At 38.6% G+C, this 19,795-nt stretch overlaps 2 long non-coding RNA genes across 3 annotated transcripts in view; one reads left to right on the top strand and one right to left on the bottom strand.

Moving 5' to 3' along the window:
• Positions 1 to 613: 613 nt before the first annotated feature.
• The window catches only part of LOC129492851 (uncharacterized), a 44,748-nt gene continuing 25,566 nt past the window's right edge, over positions 614 to 19,795 (bottom strand). For both annotated transcript variants that reach the window (XR_008660971.2, XR_010114763.1), the window contains 2 exons: positions 16,830 to 16,931; positions 614 to 786 (listed from right to left, as the gene is read on the bottom strand). This is a non-coding gene — a long non-coding RNA (uncharacterized lncRNA). The remainder of the gene's footprint in view (positions 787 to 16,829; positions 16,932 to 19,795) is intronic.
• LOC129492860 (uncharacterized) overlaps positions 5,847 to 19,795 on the top strand; it is a 48,093-nt gene continuing 34,144 nt past the window's right edge. Inside the window, exons 1-2 of the long non-coding RNA XR_008660983.1 lie at positions 5,847 to 5,913; positions 10,732 to 10,829. This is a non-coding gene — a long non-coding RNA (uncharacterized lncRNA). The remainder of the gene's footprint in view (positions 5,914 to 10,731; positions 10,830 to 19,795) is intronic.

The following is a 19,795-nucleotide window of genomic DNA, read 5'->3' as shown; positions in this document are numbered from 1 at the left end:
TGGTATATTATTGGTCTCATGGCAGAAAGAACATGGCAGAATCACACAGTGGCTTTTAAAGCTCATGCTGGGAATTGGCATGTGACACTTCCACTCACATTTCATTGGCCAACCACATCACATGGCCAAGCCTAATGTCAATGAGGTAGGGTCAAAGCATGTTTTTAATAATACAATAGACCCCGTGAGTACTCTGTTTTATCTTTCTCATTAAATATCTCCTAACAAGTGCCAACAGTCTCCACAAATCCTATTACTCTGAAATTATCAGTAGCACGATATCCAGACCACACTCTTCATAACTCCTTAAGTCTCCGAATCTCTTCCAAGTATACTGCCAATCTTTCAGTGCTCCTCTGTTCTTCAGGGGAGCCTGCTTACAAAATGGCAGACATGCTCAAATGTCTGTCAGTGTTTAGAGCTGATAATGCAAGCACAGCATTTCACCACAGCCCTGGTGGCTGAGTTGCAAAATTATTTATGGCTTTCCCATTTATGGCATGCTGCTCAGTTTCCCATGAGTTGCTAGGAAAAATTCCTGATAGCTACTATGAGCCATTGAAACCTATGAGACTTCATTTATTATGGCATAATATACACATTACCTCACTTGTGTTAGACCATATGGAGAGCTCTCTGTTGAATTTGGCATGGTTACTGGGGTGAAACGGGAACGGATTCTGTTCCTAGTCCTCTTCAGTTATGCTGTATGTTGGATCAGGCAGCCAACTTCAACAGACATCTGGGCATAGCAATCAGTCCTCAGGACAACATCACTGCCTTCACCTATGCCAATGAAGAATAATAAATGTGACATTGAAGAGTGTCTGAGTGGCAGAGAATAGCAAGATCCCAAGAGTGGATCAATAGGGTGCCCTGCTGAAAGCCTTTGTGTGTGGGAGTTGAAGAAGCAGGGCACCCCTTTGTCACTCATTCTGGGACAGGATTTGGAAGGAGAGGCAAGAAGCTCAAGAAAACCTGAAAAGCATAGCTAGTTCTAAGCCCAAATGAGCAACTAGCCACAATTCCTTAAATGGAGAAAGGTCCACCCGTGGGTAAAGCCGTAGTACACAATCTGCCATGCCAATTTTCCTCTTGCTTAAATAAAGGAACAAATGAACACTTGGTCTCTGTAGGCATTGAGGGAGGGAATGTTAATCCCCATAATGTAGATTTAAGGAGGAAAGTGGCCAATATGTGGATATTTTCATGTATTTTTGGCAAATCTGGGGCTGGTTTATATGATCCACAGTAGGCTTTGTTTGTTTTGTTGTACACATGATTGGAATTCCTTTGGGAGGCCTTTTCTACTTGGATGGTAGGGGGAACACTAACCGTTTTAGTAATTGATCAGACATTTTACTAATTATTACAATGATTTATCTAATGTAAAAGCAACCACATAAAAATTGGTCTGGAAATTAATATGATAACCTGTGAAAACAATCCTAATAATTTTCTCCTTTTACAATTAAAATCTTAAAAATTGTTCTGCACTTTTCCTGTTTACATTGTCACTCCATCTGTCTATGTCTGTGAATCTCTCTGTCTTTCGCTCTCTCTTTCTCCCTCAAACACACACATTGACCTAAAAGGCAAAGCAAAACTCTTCAATAAGTAAGAAGAGTTAGCAAGTACTTTAAGAGACTTAGTGTGTAACCACAATCCTTCCCCATCTTTCTTTTTCCACATGGCATCTCCTATGCTTCTCATCTTTATTGAAATGGAACATTAATACTTGAAGAGTTCCCATTGCAAGATATTATCACTAATAATGAGCTGTGGGTGAAACAGACCCCTCGCTTCCAAAGACAGTTCTAACTTTGCTGATGGTTGGGTATTTGAAATAAAACCAAAAGATTGGTGCCCATCCCCCCAAAAAAGTCTAATTAGTGTTCGTCTATTGGAGAGGAAGCTGAGCATGCTGCTCCACCACTGCCAAATGAAATTAAGGCCCAATTATTGATAAATGAAGAGTGGTTTGTGCTGGAGCCTGGCCTGGAGTCGCAGAAATACATCTGTCATTTGGCCTGCGCAGGAGTCATTCATGTGTGACATAGCATCCTGTGCATTTATCACGCATCTGTAGATTTTTGTTTTAATTCAGTTAGCTGTCTAACTAGATTCGGTGCTGGATGCCTCGAATGGAGTCAGGATTTGGACTGACAGATGCAATTCTAGTCTGAAATGGTGTGTGACAGGACTAGCTATCCTGCATATTAATTATTATTGAAACCATTATAGGCAGCGCTTTTGCACAAATGGTCCATTCGGTTATCTGTTTTGTGGCTTCTATAGTTAACAATTGCCCAGTTGCTCCAGGGCAGGTAGGAGACATGCTGGATCAATGAACCATTGTTGTTAAGTGCACTTACTATTACCATGAAAATTAGAATGGAGGTGTTTGAAAGGCAAGACTGAAAATGCCCCTGTCTTACCATTATGCAAATTACAAATTCTATAAATGAGATAAGTGGGGAGAGAAACACTTTTCATAAATCTTAACTAGGTAAAAGAGTTTATTAAGTCCATTGTCAAAAACAAATTGAAAACAAACATTTGTTAAATTGATAAAAAAAGAAAAAAGAAAAAAAGGGAAAGCAAGAAAAGAAACATCTGCCGGGCTATTCCCAACCCAGCCCCTCTACACAATGCTTAGTTTGGTAGCATGCTAAGGTTTAATTTAAAGTTCTTGTCATTTTATCATTCAGTTGCATAAAATGTTGGAAATAACCATTACCTTCAAAAAGAAGCCAGTAATGCAATTCTTATCCAAAGTTCTGAGAAAATATTGTCTGAGGAGGACTTTAATGAGACCAGTTCCAAGGAAGGACAACCATCCTGTCTCAACCTCCGTGGTTTTCCTTTGTTTTTTACATATTTTACATATATCCTAGTTATTCCCCCAACTCTTTCTTATTTCAGTCATCCAGTGAACTTTGATAAGCCCTGCAAAAAACATTCCCATCACAGAGGATTGATTGAGGTAAATGTTGCTGAAACATACAGTGTTCCTTGCCATTTGCTTATCAACCTCATGTATATGAATTATGTGATCGCAAACTGTGAGTTCTGTTTCTGGCACAGCACAAATTACACACTTTCACTCCTTAAAGAACTTATAAAGTTGCTGAGGATTTTGATAGAGCAAAATACAAAATGGTAGCATAATGAAATGTACTATTTTGCATTAAAGTGAAAATTAATGGTGGAGTTAAACTAAGAATGATGAATTTGCATCTTTTAAAAAAAATTCATATTTGTTAAGGGACATTTCATTTTGGTATTTCAGGTCCAAAGAAGCTTCTACTTTCTTAAATAATTAAAAATTTGCATCGTAGAATAAATGCTTTTTCATCTGATGTTTAAAACTGAGGTGCTTAAAAAGAACCTGGCTTCAATTTAAAAGTTCAATGGCTTGATTATGATACTGGGTTACAAGATTTTCGCTGTTAAAGATCATCTTGAATAAAAGAGCAAATTAGAAAGCAATGATATATCTTGGTATAAATAGATCTTAAAATATTAATAGTCATAATCAGGAAATATAAGTAAATTTTGACTACAGTTTGGAAGCTATTATCATTTTTGTGTGATTAGCTACTGCAACTTATAATGTTTGCTTCACTGCTTTATTTCTTTCAATAGCTTTTTTTTTTAATGAGACTCCAAAAACTTAATTATGGCTTATGCAAATATCATTTGAGGGAAAAGAGGGTAATATTAAATCTTTAAAAGCATTGTTAGGTTAAATGCTAGGAAATTCGTTGTAGGTATTAAATGGCATTCAGAGGGAAAATTGAATGGAGGTGAGGGGGGCTTCTGGAGAGCTTCCTCATCCTTGCTTAAAATCACCTATGTGGATCAGTTCTTTCCAACTTTTGTTTTTTTTGTTTTTTTGAGATGGAGTCTTGCTCTGTCACCGAGGCTGGAGTGCAGTGGTGTGATATCAGCTCATTGCAAGCTCCGCCTCCCGTGTTCACGCCATTCTCCTGCCTCAGCCTCCCGAGTAGCTGGGACTATAGGCGCCCGCCACCGAGCCCGGCTAATTTTTTTTTTTGTATTTTTAGTAGAGACGGGGTTTCACCATGGTCTCGATCTCTTGACCTCGTGATCCACCCGCCTCGGCCTCCCAAAGTGCTGAGATTACAGGCGTGAGCCACCGCGCCCGGTCAGTTCTTTCCAACTTTTTAATCAAAGATTAATATTTTCCAAACCTGGAGGGAAAAAAAGAGTTAAAAGAGAGTTTTTGCCTGTGACTTATGTGCAGATCAGAAGTCAAATTAAGCCCATTCTTTGCCAAAACTGCTGTAAATGAATACTTGAAGTATGTGGCTACTCTTTTAACAGGCATAATGCAAAACTTCTTTCTATTCTTTTATTGAATCATCTACTTTTTTTCTATATTGACTGGATCTCCAATAGTGTGTAAAACCTACAGAAAAATACACAGGTGAATTGGAGTAACCATCAGGTTTAACTAAGATGCTAAAATTAAAATGTTTTTCTGGGAAGATATGAAGTTAAAAATCCGCTACGTATTTTTAAAGTACCCATAGCCTACTGAGCACTGCACTTGAAGAATGCTTAATATTATGAAGTTGCCAAATGATACAAATAAAAATAATGTTTGAGAAGGATGGGAATAAAATGGCAGGAAGAAGGGGATGACAGAGTCAGGAAGGAAGCAGACAGAAAAGGACAGATTGGATTATATGCCTCTAGAGCAGTGATTCCCCAGCTGTCTGACTTTGGACCACTACTAGCCTATGAGCATTCACTGGCCTGCTGCTAAAAGAAATAAAAGTTTGGAGAAGGAAAAACTTTTTCTCTACTTTCTTAAGTTCAGTATCTGGAGGCCTGTGAATTAAACTTACAAAAGACAAATTAATAGGAGAAAAAGAACACAATTTGTATTAATATTTACAGGCATGAGAGTTCACATACAAAAAAAAAATGCAAAGAAGTGATTAGACTCGGGAGCTTATATACCATTTTAACAAAGGAAAGGAGTGTGAGCCTCAAGTGACATTAAGTTGTGGAGAAGTGACTAGGAAACATGGGGAGGAACTAATGGAAGATAAGATTTTAGTAAGATCTGTTTGTGTAAACTCACCTTAATGTTAACTCTGGTCTTTCATGTTAAGAGCTGCTATTCTTTCTATTGGGTAAGAGAGAACCTTCTTCAAAGGGAAATTTACGTACAGCTTTTAGGCAGAAAAGGAGAGGACAGTAAGCTCTTCCTGCACTTCTTGATTCTTACTTGGCTTCAGCTCACAATAATCCTTATGCCAAAGTGGCATATTTGAGGGTGAGATATTCTGATCTCCTTCAAAATATAATATTCTGTTTTAAAAAATGATGATAAATACTTTCAGTTAAGTTAGCTGTCTTTTAGTCTCAGAGTTTGTTTTCTACATTTTCAGCTTTTAAAAAACCTTTCTTTCATGGAAACGTGTCTGTAATCAGTGGTATTCTTTTTCTCTAATGTTTTTACTAGGCAAGGTAAAACCCTGGTGACTTTAATACATTCCTTTGATTTATTTTATTTTATTTTATTTTTTATTTCAATAGTCCATGATTTCTCAAACAGTTGGTGCAATGGTTTAAATGTTTGTCCTCTCTCTAACACACGTTAAAATTTAATTGCCATTGTCACAGTGTTAAGAGAAAGGACCTTTAACAAGTGATTAGGCCATGGGGGTTCTTCTCTCATTAATAGATCAATGCTATTATCCTGGAAGTGGGTTTGTTATTGCAGGAGTAGGTTCCTTACAAAAGGATGAGTTCAGCCCCCTTTTGCCTCTTTCTCTCCCTCACTCTCTTTTTGCCCTTCTTTCATGGGATGATGCAGCAAGAAGGCCCTTGCCAGATGCCAGCACCTTGATATTGAACTTCTCATCCTCCAGAACAGTGAGTCAATAAATGCCTGTTCATTATGAATTACTCAGCCTGTGGTATTCTGTTATAACAGCACAAAATGGATGGAGACACTTGGAAACAGTGTTCTAAGGCAGTGTCTCCAGAGGAAATATTAATAATAGCCATCTTTATTGAGTCCTTGCTATGCTTCAGACAATATGCAGAGAGTTCCATGTATTCTCTTTAACATTAATACTGATCCTAACAGATAGACAGTGTTGTCCTGATTTAATAAATGAAGAAAGCATGGCTGACAGAAGTTAAGTTGCTTGCCCATGGTGACATAACCATAGGATGACCTTATAATCTACCATTTAAACTGCACACCTTTTAAAGTGAAAGAGGGCAATATTAACAATTACACCAGGATAACAGATATAGCAAGGTCTTTCCAGGACAACATAGCACATACGGTCATCCTACAGAGCTACCGTATAAGCCAGAATTTAAATCAGATTGCATCTAAAGCCCATAGTGCTCTTCCCATGTTTTAATCTGCCTCTGGAAGTTTCTGTATTTAAATAAAAAAAATAAAGAGACCTATTTTGAAGAAACTGAATTCATAGAACTTTATGATACCAAGATACACAAAATAATAATTCAGTCAACAATCCAAGATGATTTGTACCACAGAATGTCTACCACCAATGGTGGTTTTACGGGTGGTGTAAGAATGAAAGGAGGTAATGTGTGTGGGACACGGGCTTGTATCAGAACTATGTGTTAATGCCTGCTCTTAAGAGAGGAATTCATTTTCCATATGCAGAAGTTAAATGAATGTAATGGTTTTGTGAGATTCTGACTTCATCTAATGGTGCAGCCAGGACAAAGATAGGGATAGATTCCCTGATGGTGAGTTACAGCAGCCAGCAACGCAACCCCAGAAATGGGTCTGGGACTAAAAGAGTCTAGCACTATCAAAAAGAAATAGAAAGTTTGGCAATTATTTGCCTTGAATAGGAGCCCTAATATATACTGTAGTTCATACTGTGTTCTTAACTTTCCCTCTGTTATCTGTGAAAAATGCAGGCAAAAACTGTGTGTCCCAAATAGATCAAGATGATTGTTGGCAACAGAGCTTAATTCCACTAAATCAAAATGATGCCTCATCATTTCCATCTCCGCAATGTTGTAATGAATGAGTGCCATTAAACTTCGAGGTCTACTCCCAATTCTCCCACCTGCACTGTGACCTATAACTTTTTAATTTTGAGAGAAAGTCTCTTCCCTTGCCAGAAAGTGCTTTCTGTTTGTGAAAGAGTATGTAAAACAGCACCAGGTGAAGAACGACTTTTTCACCCAGTCTTGAAACCATCACAAAGAGACAAATTTTGCTGCTTTTGCTTGGTGTGTGAATTTTTTTTTCCACACAGCTCTATTCATTGCCTAAAACAATGGGGCCAGTGTTGGCCAGCAAAGAATAGTGCTATTCATGCACCCTGTACCCTGCACAGTGCCTACACTTGTTAGTCTTGGCTGCCCTGTGCGGCTGGCTGCTGGCAAGAAAGTCGGGTCTATGTTGTTGGATGGCGTAGCAGATCAGAGAACGAACACTGGCAGCCAGATTCCCAGATAACCTCAGCTCCTCTAGAAAACTCTTGTTGACATAAGCCTGTGCTTTGAGGGGTGTCTTGGAATTCCAAGAACTTGGGCCAGGTGTGAGGCCAGGTGGTTGTGGTCCCATTCCAGCCATTCCCATCCTCCTGCTACAACCAAAGCAATTTCGTTAGGGGTCAAATGCCTGGTTTACGAATCAGACACCTGACTTGAATTCTGGCTCCAGGGCTGACTGGCAATAGGACCATAAGCAAGTCTCTTAACTTCTCTGAATCTCTATTCCATCATCTACAGAGAGGGCATATCAATGCCACCTACCTCATGGGGTACCGTGAAATTCAATGACATAGTATTATGCTATGATTAACATGCAATAAATGTTAGCTATTATTGTCATTAATAAGAGACTGATGTAGTGAATACTGTCACTAATGAAAGATTGGTTTAGGGCATCCTCTGTCTTGGTGGAAAATTAACCACTGTGAAATCATGGGCAACATCACTGAAGTGATGAGTGAATGGAGGGAGGGGAGAAAGAAGACGAGCCTCAGAAGCAGGCTGCGCTTGTAGTGCCAAAGTAAAATGTTTTACACAGAGAAGAAAGTGTACACTGGCAGAGGCCACTCTGTTTGTCTCAAGGATTGAACAGAACACTAATTTGCTTTCATGTAGCTTATTCCAGAAGGACAGTTCCATAAATGTATGCTAGAGATGGTCTCATCAGCCTCTTCTCTATCTTTCCAACCTAGAGTGAGTGCAGCAGAAAACCTGGACCCTATCCTTTGTGTGTGTGTGTGTGTGTGTGTGTGTGTGTGTGTGTGTGTGTGTGTTTTAAGTGAGAAAGTCTCATAGCTCCTGTTTGATTTCTGTGGGGAGGCACACTGCCAAATTCAGGCAACCTGTGGAAAACTTGCAGAGGCTATGGTAGATTCTGGGATCGTCAAGGGCAGGATGCCTGCCTACCCTTCTCTAGAATCACCCCAATGCAGAGCCTGGCAGACTGCTGGAATTGAAATGTGTTATCAAGATTAGTGCTGCAAAGGAAATGCAATTCCAAATCAAATAAAGTCTAAGAGGGATGTAGGGCTGGAAAGAGACCATCTTTCAAGTTCTTTCCAACCCAAGATGTTGTGATTTTTGAAGCTTTCCTTGCAATAGATGTTGTTTAACTACCTTGTGTCTCCTGTGAAGTTGCCACCATGAAAGCTGGACATGTTTGGCACCCATTTCCCTTGGCACAGTTTATATACTTGTTATAGTATCAGCGCTCTAGATTCTGTTAATGCATGATAGGAAGCATAAAGATACTAATCACAAGGGCAATTTTCCAGGTTGTATGTACTATAGAGAAAAGATCATATATACTTGGTAATTATCTTTTCTCCATAGCATGTATAACCTGGAAAATATATACTTGGTAATCTAAAATATATACTTGTTAATTTTAGACATTTTAACCATTACTTCTATGAACAGCAGACTTCACTTGTTATAATCACATAATTAGAAGACATTATTGCAGTTCATAAATGAAATTAATTATAATTTTAATTAATTTTTCAAAAGATAATCTAATAAAAGTAGGATTGATTAGAAAATTATCAATGAATTTAAAGATTCATTTAAGACATTTGTCTCTGTCACTTTTAAATTTCATTGAAATCTGTTAAAAGCGATGGTAGGTATGCCCACAGTAACATTTCAATAGTCACCATATTGTTTCAAGGGGTAAACAATACCTAAGATGTGTCTTGGTATCTTTCACTGAGTAGTGAATTTTATCAGTCAACTCCTTTGAACATTGCCTTGAAATAAATTGACAGAAAAATAAGACCTGTCCATTGTTCATTTTGAAATCAAAGTCTTGTCTATTTGGCCAATTACATTTTTCTTGAAAATGGATTTGGATTTCAGATCAAATGTATGGCTGAGGTAAATTTATTGATGGCCTATTTGAGGGTCAGTCACGAAACTGATATAGAGCAATTCTAAATCCTAGCAGAAGCTGAAAAATGTGTGCAACATTTGTGTCTAAAATAAAAGCTTTGGGGCAGGAAGAAGACCTAGTACACATGCTGGATCTGTTGCTTACAAAATGTGGTTAATATTTACATTAGACCCACTTTAGCGGTAGCAGCAAAACTTGCATAGTTTTCATAGTGTTTGATAATTTTCATTTCCCAAATGGAAATAACATCATCAAGAAGGAGGGCCTGTAAATCATGCATTCATTCATTCACTCATTCATTTATTCCACGAATACAAAGCGAGACCCTCTATGCAGGATTTGGTTATAAAAGTTATGAAATAGAGTGATAAGATATAAAACTAAGATGACACTAAAATGTTGGACCAAATAGCATGTAAGAAGGAGGGGATGGTCAGAGTTAAAGTGCTCTAAAGTACTTGCCATATTAGAGCAGAATAAAAAGATCGGTTAAACTTAGACCTTGTTAGGTCAGGAGACATGTTAAAAAATTAGAAATAATAACTAAAATAATGGAAATAGAATGTATCTCTTCAAAACCAGTAGAGGAAAACATGATAATAAAGAAAACTCAATCACTTCAAAATAAGTTAGAAAAGAAAAAAGGAATAATATAATATGATAAGAATGCAAAAAATAAAGTAGAAAAATATGAAATACATGTGCAATTATAGTAAATCTAAACTGAGCAGTGGCAGAAAAATATACTTAATCTGAAAAATTAGGGGATAGCTAGATTAGATAGTCAGCTAACGCAGTAGATTAGAAGGCCCCTGACAAGTGTAAAATTTATCATTATATATTTTTATGTGTCTATATGAACATTTATATTAATATCTAATATTTGTTTATATATTTTATGCAAATTAAGCAGGCACTAGATGTTACCATTTCTCAGTGTGGGAAATCAATGTGTCCTAAGGATATGGGTCTGCAGAAAGATTAGCCCAGCAGTAAGTTGGCCCAACCACCGGTAGAGGGTCCTTCAATGTAGAAATCAATGTAAAAACAGTTTGAGATGTTGACTAGGAGTACAACTTATTAGAACTGCACATTTTAAAGAAACAGAAGAATAGGGAGATGAGTCGAGGTCAAAGCAGTAAAACAAATAAACAAACAGACAAATAAACTAAGAAGTGCCTATAAAAGAGAGAGGAGTTTCACCTTCAGAAGAGCTCTGGGTAGAAAAATGCATCAACAGTGCCCTGTATCTCTTTTTCCAATCCAGAGACATTTTGGAAATACTTTGAAATCTGTTTCCCCAGGTTTGTTTTTCCTCTCTGTTATACCTCAAGAGGAACACAAAGAATGATGGCCTGTCACTCTGATGCCTCTCTCTACTCAAATGGCAGAAACCAACCAGGTGAGTTGTCATAACTTAGATGAGGCTGGGATAAAAATACACCTTGGAGAGCTAGCTTACTGATGACAGACTGAGAGTTGCTCTTTTTGATTTGAGTGAATTGGAGCTTAAATTCTGTGCCAGCCCATACGAGTGTCTCAAGATGCTTGGGTTAGAAAAGAGATTGTATCAGGATTATAAGGTCTTTTGCCTGTCTTCCCTCAGAATTGTCTTTGATTGATAGATGAGTGACCCTGTCCAGCATACTGATTTAAAACTGTAAGTGAAAAAAACAAAACAAAACAAACAACCAAACAAAAAAAGTTGAATCTTTCATTCAGTATTCACTTTGGATTTACCTATAAAGCAGCTCAACCATTGCAGAGTTAAACCTCCTAGTTAATTACATCGTCTGAGAATGCAGCTATTTCATGCATTAATTTAATCTTTTTGTTTTTCATTAAAAGTCAAAAACCCTTCCTTGGTTTCAAAACATAACAATTTTAAAATCCTTAATCCTAAACCTCAGATCTTGATCTTCAATTGGAGTAACTTATACAAACTACTTTGTAGGGTAGGTCTCTCAGCCTAGCCTCTCCCAACCTGCTCAAAGAGGCCCTCCAGCAGGCAATTGGGGTATACTACAGAGCCAACCAACAGAAACGCAAAGCTGTCTCCACCGTGCTACAAATGATATCACAATGAAGCATGCATCTGCTTTGCTGAGGATATCTGTGATTGTTAATAAAGTAAGTGGTAGGAGTGGGGCAGTTTTTCTCTACCTTTTATGGTATCTTTCAGTAATAATGACATTGAGCTCCTCACAGGTCATGTCTGTTCACGGCTGACGTTTGTTGTTCTGTTCTGATTGGATGATAACCTTGTCTCAGTTTATAAAAGTTTTGAAAATCATCCTAGTCTGAGAAATATTGATGTAATACTATTGTTTTGTTTGTTTTCAATTTTCAGCAAAGCAACTATTTGAGTTTTATTTATAGCTTTATTTATTTATAGCTTCCCCTCACCCCAAGACCAAGGAGTGAGTCCACGGGATTGATTATAAAGTAGATTTGAGTGATTTAAAATCATTTCCTCCTGGCCGGGCACGGTGGCTCATGCTTGTAATCCCAGCACTTTGGGAGGCCGAGGCGGGCGGATCACGAGGTCAGGAGATCGAGACCACAGTGAAACCCCATCTCTACTAAAAAATACAAAAAATTAGCTGGGCGTGGTGGCGGGTGCCTGTAGTCCCAGCTACTCGGAGAGGCTGAGGCAGGAGAATGGCGTGAACCCGGGAGGTGGAGCTTGCAGTGAGCCGAAATTGCGCCACTGCACTCCAGCCTGGGCGACAGAGCAAGACTCCGTCTCCAAAAAAAAAAAAAAAAAAAGATCATTTCCTCCTGAAGTCATGAAACCTTTTACTTTCTTACTTTCTTTTAATGGTGTTCAATGCATTGTTCTGATCTCATTCTTACCTTAGAATGAACAATTTCCCTGGATACTTTATATTTCCCATAAGGGTGACTTTACTCAACATTTTGCCACATATACATAATCATGTCTGTATCTCAGCTTTGGCTCAAGCAAAGACTTTGAAACACTAATGAAAAATATTAATAAGTGCCTATTGTATGCTGAGCACTTGCTATTTCATGTAATTCTTACAAGACATCTTTTACAGGAGAATATCACACAGTGCTCAGATTCAAACTGAAGTCGAAGGCATCCAAAAGCCCGAGCACTATCTTCATACTCTCTAGACAGATTCTCTCCTTCTTCTTGGATGAGGCTGTCAAAGGACTGGGGAGTTGGGGGATATTCAGACCACATCTTTCACGTTCACGAGAATATCTTCACGTTTTGGAGTGTTAAGATGGATAGCATCACTTCTAGCCATGGAACTCTTCCAGAAGTTTGAGAACCTGTGAGATTCTTGAGCGACTTGGGACACTCAGAAGGGCCAGGATGAGGTTCAGGGTTGAGCCACTGAGAGCTGGCTGTTCTGAGCTTGATTTTAAGGGAAAGAAGGAGTTGAATTCAAGGTTGCCAAGACCTGGTTTCTTCTGTATTCTATCTGCTTTCAATTTGTCCATCTTTATTTATGTAGTGACTAGAGTTATCCTTTTTAGAAACAAACGTAATCATACTATTTTCACACTTAATGACTTCTTTTTGAAGTCCTTACTCTGATCTTGAATGTTCAGCTGAACTGGCTTCTTTAGCTTTAGCCCCAGTCATTCTTCTTCCCCTCCAACCTCCAACATGCCTTCAGAACTCTGAACATATCTAGAACTTCCATGCCTTGGGGTCACTGCATGTGACATGTCTTCTGCACACCATTTTCCCCCACTATTCTGTCTCACTATATTATCCTGGACATTTTTTACACCATGTTTCTACAATGTATAATTGCTTATTTATTTTCCATTTCCTCCATCAACTGCAAGCTACATAGGACAGAGACCATTACTCCTTAATTCATCATGCTTACCCAGAGGCTGCACTGTGCTCGGCACGTTGTGAACACTCAGTAAAAACTTGTTGATTGTGTAAGCTAATGAGCTATGCTTAAGAACACTGGTGTCCACAGTTGGACCAAGGTGCAAGGGTCAAATAGAATTGAGCTTTCCAAGTTTTCACAAACATGCCAATATTAATAAGTAAACTGATTTCCATTCTGAGTTTTATCTAATTTTTCATAAACCACTGCTCCCTGTTAATACCTATCTATTCTGGAGTTTATTGCCAGATGATATGTTATTTAATATGAAGTTGATATTTGTTTATCATAGGTATAATAAATGAATCAATATTAAAAAAATATCTCATAGTGTTCCATAAAGACATGGCGACTTCTTTCTGTCCCTCCACCTGAAGAATTTTGAGAACTGCTGGCCTGTGTCACTCATCTGTTACTCCATCACTTCACGCTTTACAATAGCTTAAGTGTTTATTCTTATTTTGTTTAAATTTTGTCTAATGGCCTTAAGCACACAACTTGATAGTAAGCATCTTGAAGTGAAAAGTCACAGCTAGCTTTTCTTCCGTCCTCTGAATCCCCCACAGTACCATCCCAGTATCTTGTCATGGAAGACGTTTCACGAATGGGCATTGATTGATTACTTCTCCTTTTCATAATCAGAACATTGTGGCTTGGCTGGGAAGCACAGTGGAACACCGCCCTCTGTCATTTATTTTTTGTGAGGCAAAATTTATATGACATAAAATAAAAGATTTTAAAGATAGCAATGCAATGACTTTCAGCACATTCACAATGTTGTATGATCATTACCTGCTTTCCCTTCCAAAACATTTCCATTATCCCAAAAGGAAACGCCTTGCCAATTACCCAGTCACTCCCTTCAGTTCTTGTCAACCACTAGTCTGCTTTCTGTCTCTATGGATTGCCCTATTCTGGATACTTCAGGTAAATGGGGTCATACAGTATGTGACCTTTTGAGTCTGACTTCCTTCACTTAGCATAATGTCTTCAAGGTTTGTCTGCATTGTAGCAGGTGCCAATACTTCATTCATTGCTATGGCTGAATAATATTTCATTGTATGAATATACCGCATTTTGTTTATCCACTCATCTTGATGAACATTGGAGTTGCATCCAGCTTCTGTCTATTTTGCACTTTCTGTCTTCATCCACCCTACTCTTTTCCATTTGTACTGGAGTTACCTCAGGGAGCAAAACCCTGCAGAAGTCTGGGAGCTATGAATGCTGTCTGCGAACAGACTTCAAATGCTTCCTGAAATTGTAGTGCTTTTTAATTATCAAAAACATAGTGCTTATCAATTTTAGTACTTATTCAGGCTGATACCCTTCTGGAAAAGCCAACCTAAGAAATGAGTTCATTAATGACTTCCACATATACTTTACTTCATCTGCTTCTATGCTACCCCTAAAATAGTCCTAAGAGATGAAGTAAGTGTTACTATTGCATAGGTAACAATTCCCTAGAGTAAGGCCAGGCCTAAGGACAGTTAGTTAAACTTGGCCTCATGGGGACAGGCTACACTCTCACATATATAGACTTATATTCTGGAAATGTTCAAACATGCATACAAATATAAAGGCTAGTTCAATAGACTCCCACACATCTGTCACCTAGTTTCAATAATCCGCATCTGCTGTTCTTATTTTATCGATGCCCTACCATCACATTTTAAAAAATTGTATTTGTTGTTCTTATTTATTTATTTATTTATTTATTTATTTATTTATTTATTTGTTGCTGGGATATTTTAAAGTTAATTCTAGACATACTATCATTTCACTCATATGTATTTCAGTCTAAATATCATATGTATTTCAGTCTAAATATCTAGTTTTATTTTTTGAACATAATCACAAAATCATTATCAAGGCCTTCAAACCTCGACAATTCCCCAGTATCATCAATTTGTGTTCAATTTTTCATGATTGTCCCAATCATATCCTTTTTTAATTGTTGGTTTGTGCAGTTCAGAATCCAGACAAGATTCTAGGAATATTGCCTATGGTTAACATGTTCTTATATTTCCTTTAATTTGCAACTGTTTCCTCTGTTTGGTACATTTATAGAAGAAATTGAGAAATGGGCCTATTGTCTTGTAGAATGATTGGTTTTGCCTGATTACATCTTTTTAGTGTCATTTAATATGTTTCTCTATCCCTACAAAAATCAGTAGTTAGAACTAGAGGCCTGATTAGATTAAAGTTGATTTGGTGGTGTGGGGTAGAGGGATTTCATAGGTGGTATTGCCTCATATTCTAGTCATCTCATATAAAGGCATATCAGGGATCATGTATTTATCCCATTTTCCTTAATATTAAGATTACTCCATTATTTAGTGTTGTGGGTAGTTGAAAAATGGTCCCCCAAACCAAAAGATATCCACATTTTAATCCCTAAAACCTACAAATATTAACTTATATGGAGAAAAGGAGGCTGAGTCTTTGTAGTTGTGACTAAATTAAGGGTTTTGAGATGCAGAGATTATCCTGCATTATCTGGATACCAGATCTGGGACTCAGAGGTCATCACCTGTGTCCTTTGTGAAAGGAAAATATCTTGGGCCCCTGCAAGCTGGGAACCGCACAGGGCAAATCTGCCTCCCATTCTACTCAAAGTCATCCCTCTGCTCACAGAGATAGACGCATATTCTGATTGCCTCTTTTGGAAAGACTTATAAGAAACTTAAAAGAATGCAACCATCTGTCTCTCACCTACCTGTGACCTGAAAGTCCCCAGTGGGGGGGACTTGCTTTGAGTTGACTCCACCTTTCTGCATGGAACTACTGTACTTCTTACATATGTTGATTGATGTCTCATGTCTCCCTAAAATCTATAAAAGCAAGCTGTGCCCTGACCACCTTGGGCACCTGTCATCACGACTTCCTGAGGTTGTGTCATGGGTGTGTCCTCAACTTGGCAAAATAAACTTTCTAAATTAACTGAGACTTGTCTCAGATTTTCTGGTTTCACAACTTGTAAGTGGGAGGCAGAGGGAGATTACAAAGACACACAGAAGAGAAGACAGTGTGACCACTGAGGCAGAGATTACAGTGATGCAGCCACAAACGGAGGGAAGCCTGCAGCCAGCAGCAAATGAAAGAGTGGAGGGAACACCCAGAGGGAATGCAGCCCTGTCAGCACCTTGATGAAGCTGAGTGAAACTGATCTTGGATGTCTGGCCTCCAGAACTGTGAGAAAATAAACTGCTGTTCAAAGCCGCCATGTCTGTGGTAATTTGTTATAGACGCTGTAGGAAACTAGAGTTGACCCTTGAACAATGCAGGAATTGGGGCGCTAACCCCTCTGCACTTGAAAATCCAAGTCTACAACTTTTAACTCTCTAAATACTTAATTACTAAGAGCCCACTGTTGAAATTATTAAGAACCCATATTAAGAACCCAAATATATAAATAGCCCATTTACACATATTTTGTATGTTACATGTATTATATACTCTATTCTTATAGTAAAGACAATTTTATTATGAAAATGATAAGAAAGTGAAAATATATTTACTGTTCATTAAGTGGAAATGGATCATCATGAAGGTCTTCATCCTTGATGTCTTCATGTGGAGTAGGCGATGAGGAGGAGAGGGAAGAGGAGGGATTGGTTTTCCTGTCAGGGTTGGCAGAGGCAGAAGAAAATCTTAGTATAAATGAACCTGCACAGTTCAAATCTGTGTTATTCAAGAGTCACTTTAATACAAGTATGAGCTAACTGCCTGATTCATCAATTAAAATGTCCCCATCAGGTTTTTCAATACAATAGTACTCCCCAACCCCGCCCCGCAACTTATTCTCTGGGGATATGTTCCAAGACCCACAGTGGGTGCCTGAAGCCATAGATAGTACTGAACCCTATATATACTATGTCTTTTCCTGTGAATACATACCTTTGATAAAGTTTAATTAATAAATTAGACACAGTAAGAGATTAACAACAATAGGACAATTATAATAATATACTTGTAATTAAAGTTATGTGAATGTGAGCGGGGCACGGTGGCTTACACCTGTAATCCCAGTACTTTGGGATGCCAAGACGGTCAGATTGCTTGAGCCCAGGAGTTTGAGACCAGCCTGGGCAACATGGCAAAACCCTGTCTCTACAAAAAAAATACAAAAATTAGCCAGGTGTGGTGGCACGCACCTGCAGTCCCAGCTACTTGGGAGATTAAGGTAGGAGGATCAAATGAGGCTGGGAAGTCAAGGCTGCATTGAGCTATGATTGGGCCACTGCACTCCAGCCAGGGCAACAGAGTAAGACCCTGTTTCAAAAAAAAAAAAAAAAAGTTATGTGAATGTGGTCTCTCTCTCAAAATATCTTATTGTACTGTGTGCATGGGTACCTGAAATTCACAAAGCGAAACTGCAGGTAAGGGGGGACTACTGTAATAATTTTAGCTGCCATTGATTACTGTTGTCTAGGTTCATTATTTCATTAGCGAGTGGAAAATAGTGATTTTCTAATTCTATAATTTTTCCTGCATTTATTATGCATTATTCTTCTATATAAAGAACAACTGTATTCCTCATCAACTAGCTGATTAGCCTGAGTTCTAGTCCAAGTAGGGAAAGACAAGAGGAATGCTTGAGATTTTTCCCTTAATTGATACACTTTCAGAATAATGAGTTGGTTCCCTAGCAACCTCCAAGGTGATCAATGAGATTTTTTGTTTGTTTATTTTTGAAGTATCATTATGAACTCATCAATTTTCATATATTTGATAAGTTTCAATTCATTATAGTCATTATCATTTTGGATGCTTAAACTGTCCCATCTGTAATCTCACGGGAGACACTCCAGGCTTGATCTGCTTTAGAAAAATCGGATAATGGCCGGGCTTGGTGGCTCACGCCTGTAATCCCAGCACTTTGGGAGGCCAAGGCAGGCAGATCACGAGGTCAGGAGATTGAGACCATCCTGGCTAACACGGTGAAACCCCGTGTCTACTAAAAAAAAAAAAAAAATCCAAAAAATTAGCCGGGCGTGGTGGCAGGCACCTGTAGTCCCAGCTACTTGGGAGGCTGACGCAAGAGAATGGCGTGAACCTGGGAGGTGGAGCTTGCAGTGAGCCAAGATCGTGCCACGGCACTCCAGCTTGGGCAACAGAGCGAGACTCTGTCTCAAGAAAAAAAAAAAGAAAAGTCGAATAACCCTGGCAACTGAGTAAAGATGGGGCACTGTGGATTTGAAGGGTAACAATCGATGATGGAATGCTGATCTTCTTCCTGGTCTCCTTTGTGTGAGTGTCATACACACCGTAAAAAGCCATGAAGTATGAAGATACTTAGTAAGTCTAACATCTTCCCATTTCTTAATATAGTAACTCTCAACCCTAACTTCACAGTAGAATCCTCTGGGGAACTTCTAAAAAATGCTTCTGTCGGGAATCTACCCCATGAGGTTGAGATTCACTCCTCTAGGTTAGGGCATTGATATGCTTCAAAAACTGCCCAGGTGATTCTAGTGTGTAGCCAAGACTGAGAACCACTGTCTAATGCATCTATCATACCTCTGAGATGTTTACTTTTAAAAAAAAACAAGCCCTGGTCTTTTGCCTTCTGCAGGTAAGAGCCTAACATTGATCACACATGGCGCAGGATTAAAAGGGTGCCTCATCATATGTTTTCTTGCCCCCAGATTCAACGAGGATTCTGCCATTAACCACATTACCAGAACTGAATTAAAAAGCAAAACTGGCAGAGTGCGGTGGCTCGCGCCTGTAACCCCAGCACTTTGGGAGGCTGAGGTGGGTGGATCACTTGAGGTCAAAAGCTCGAGACCAGCCTGGCCAACATGGTGAAACCCTATCTATGCTAAAAATACAAAAATTAGCCTGGCCTGGGGGCATGGTAGTGCGTGTCTGTAATCCCAGCTACTGGGGAAGATGAGGCAGAAGAACAGGAGAATCGCTTGAACCCGGGAGGCAGAGGTTGCAGTTAGCCAAGATCACTAGAGACACTGTCTCAACAACAAAAAAGCAAAGCTACCATCCTACCTTAACCCTAATGTCTTTGTTATCTGTAGTCCACATCCAGCCTTACCTTCCTGGCCTTGCTTCCTTCTCCAGACTTCGTTTACCACTTTATAACATTTGTCTACAGGAAAATCTCCCTCAATAGATTGTATGAGGTGTTGCGTCTTATCCACCCTTGTAGTCTTACATTCTCATAATGAAATGGAATGGAGATTTAAATACGGTTAACATTTAGTAAAGTTTTCTTTGGATAATTCTGTTTTATTTTCTACTCTTCCCCCTCATCCCTTCGGCCTGTTGAAGTCTATTGGATAAGTAAATAATTTATAAATTTCCATGCTTTTTATCTACATATGATTTATATAAATATTCATTTTGCTTCAGTTTGTTCAGTAAAGGCCTCTGGGTAAAGAATTCCAAATTGTATAAAGACATATAAGATTTAACATGCATCTCAACTTATAAAAGTTTCTCTTTTTGAATATATCTAGTGATGATA

This window comes from Symphalangus syndactylus, chromosome 1 (assembly GCF_028878055.3).
Source record: "Symphalangus syndactylus isolate Jambi chromosome 1, NHGRI_mSymSyn1-v2.1_pri, whole genome shotgun sequence".
In the NCBI taxonomy this organism is placed as follows: Eukaryota; Metazoa; Chordata; class Mammalia; order Primates; family Hylobatidae; genus Symphalangus; species Symphalangus syndactylus.
Note: the sequence above shows the minus strand (reverse complement) of the source record. Positions and strands in the feature narration are given on the sequence as shown.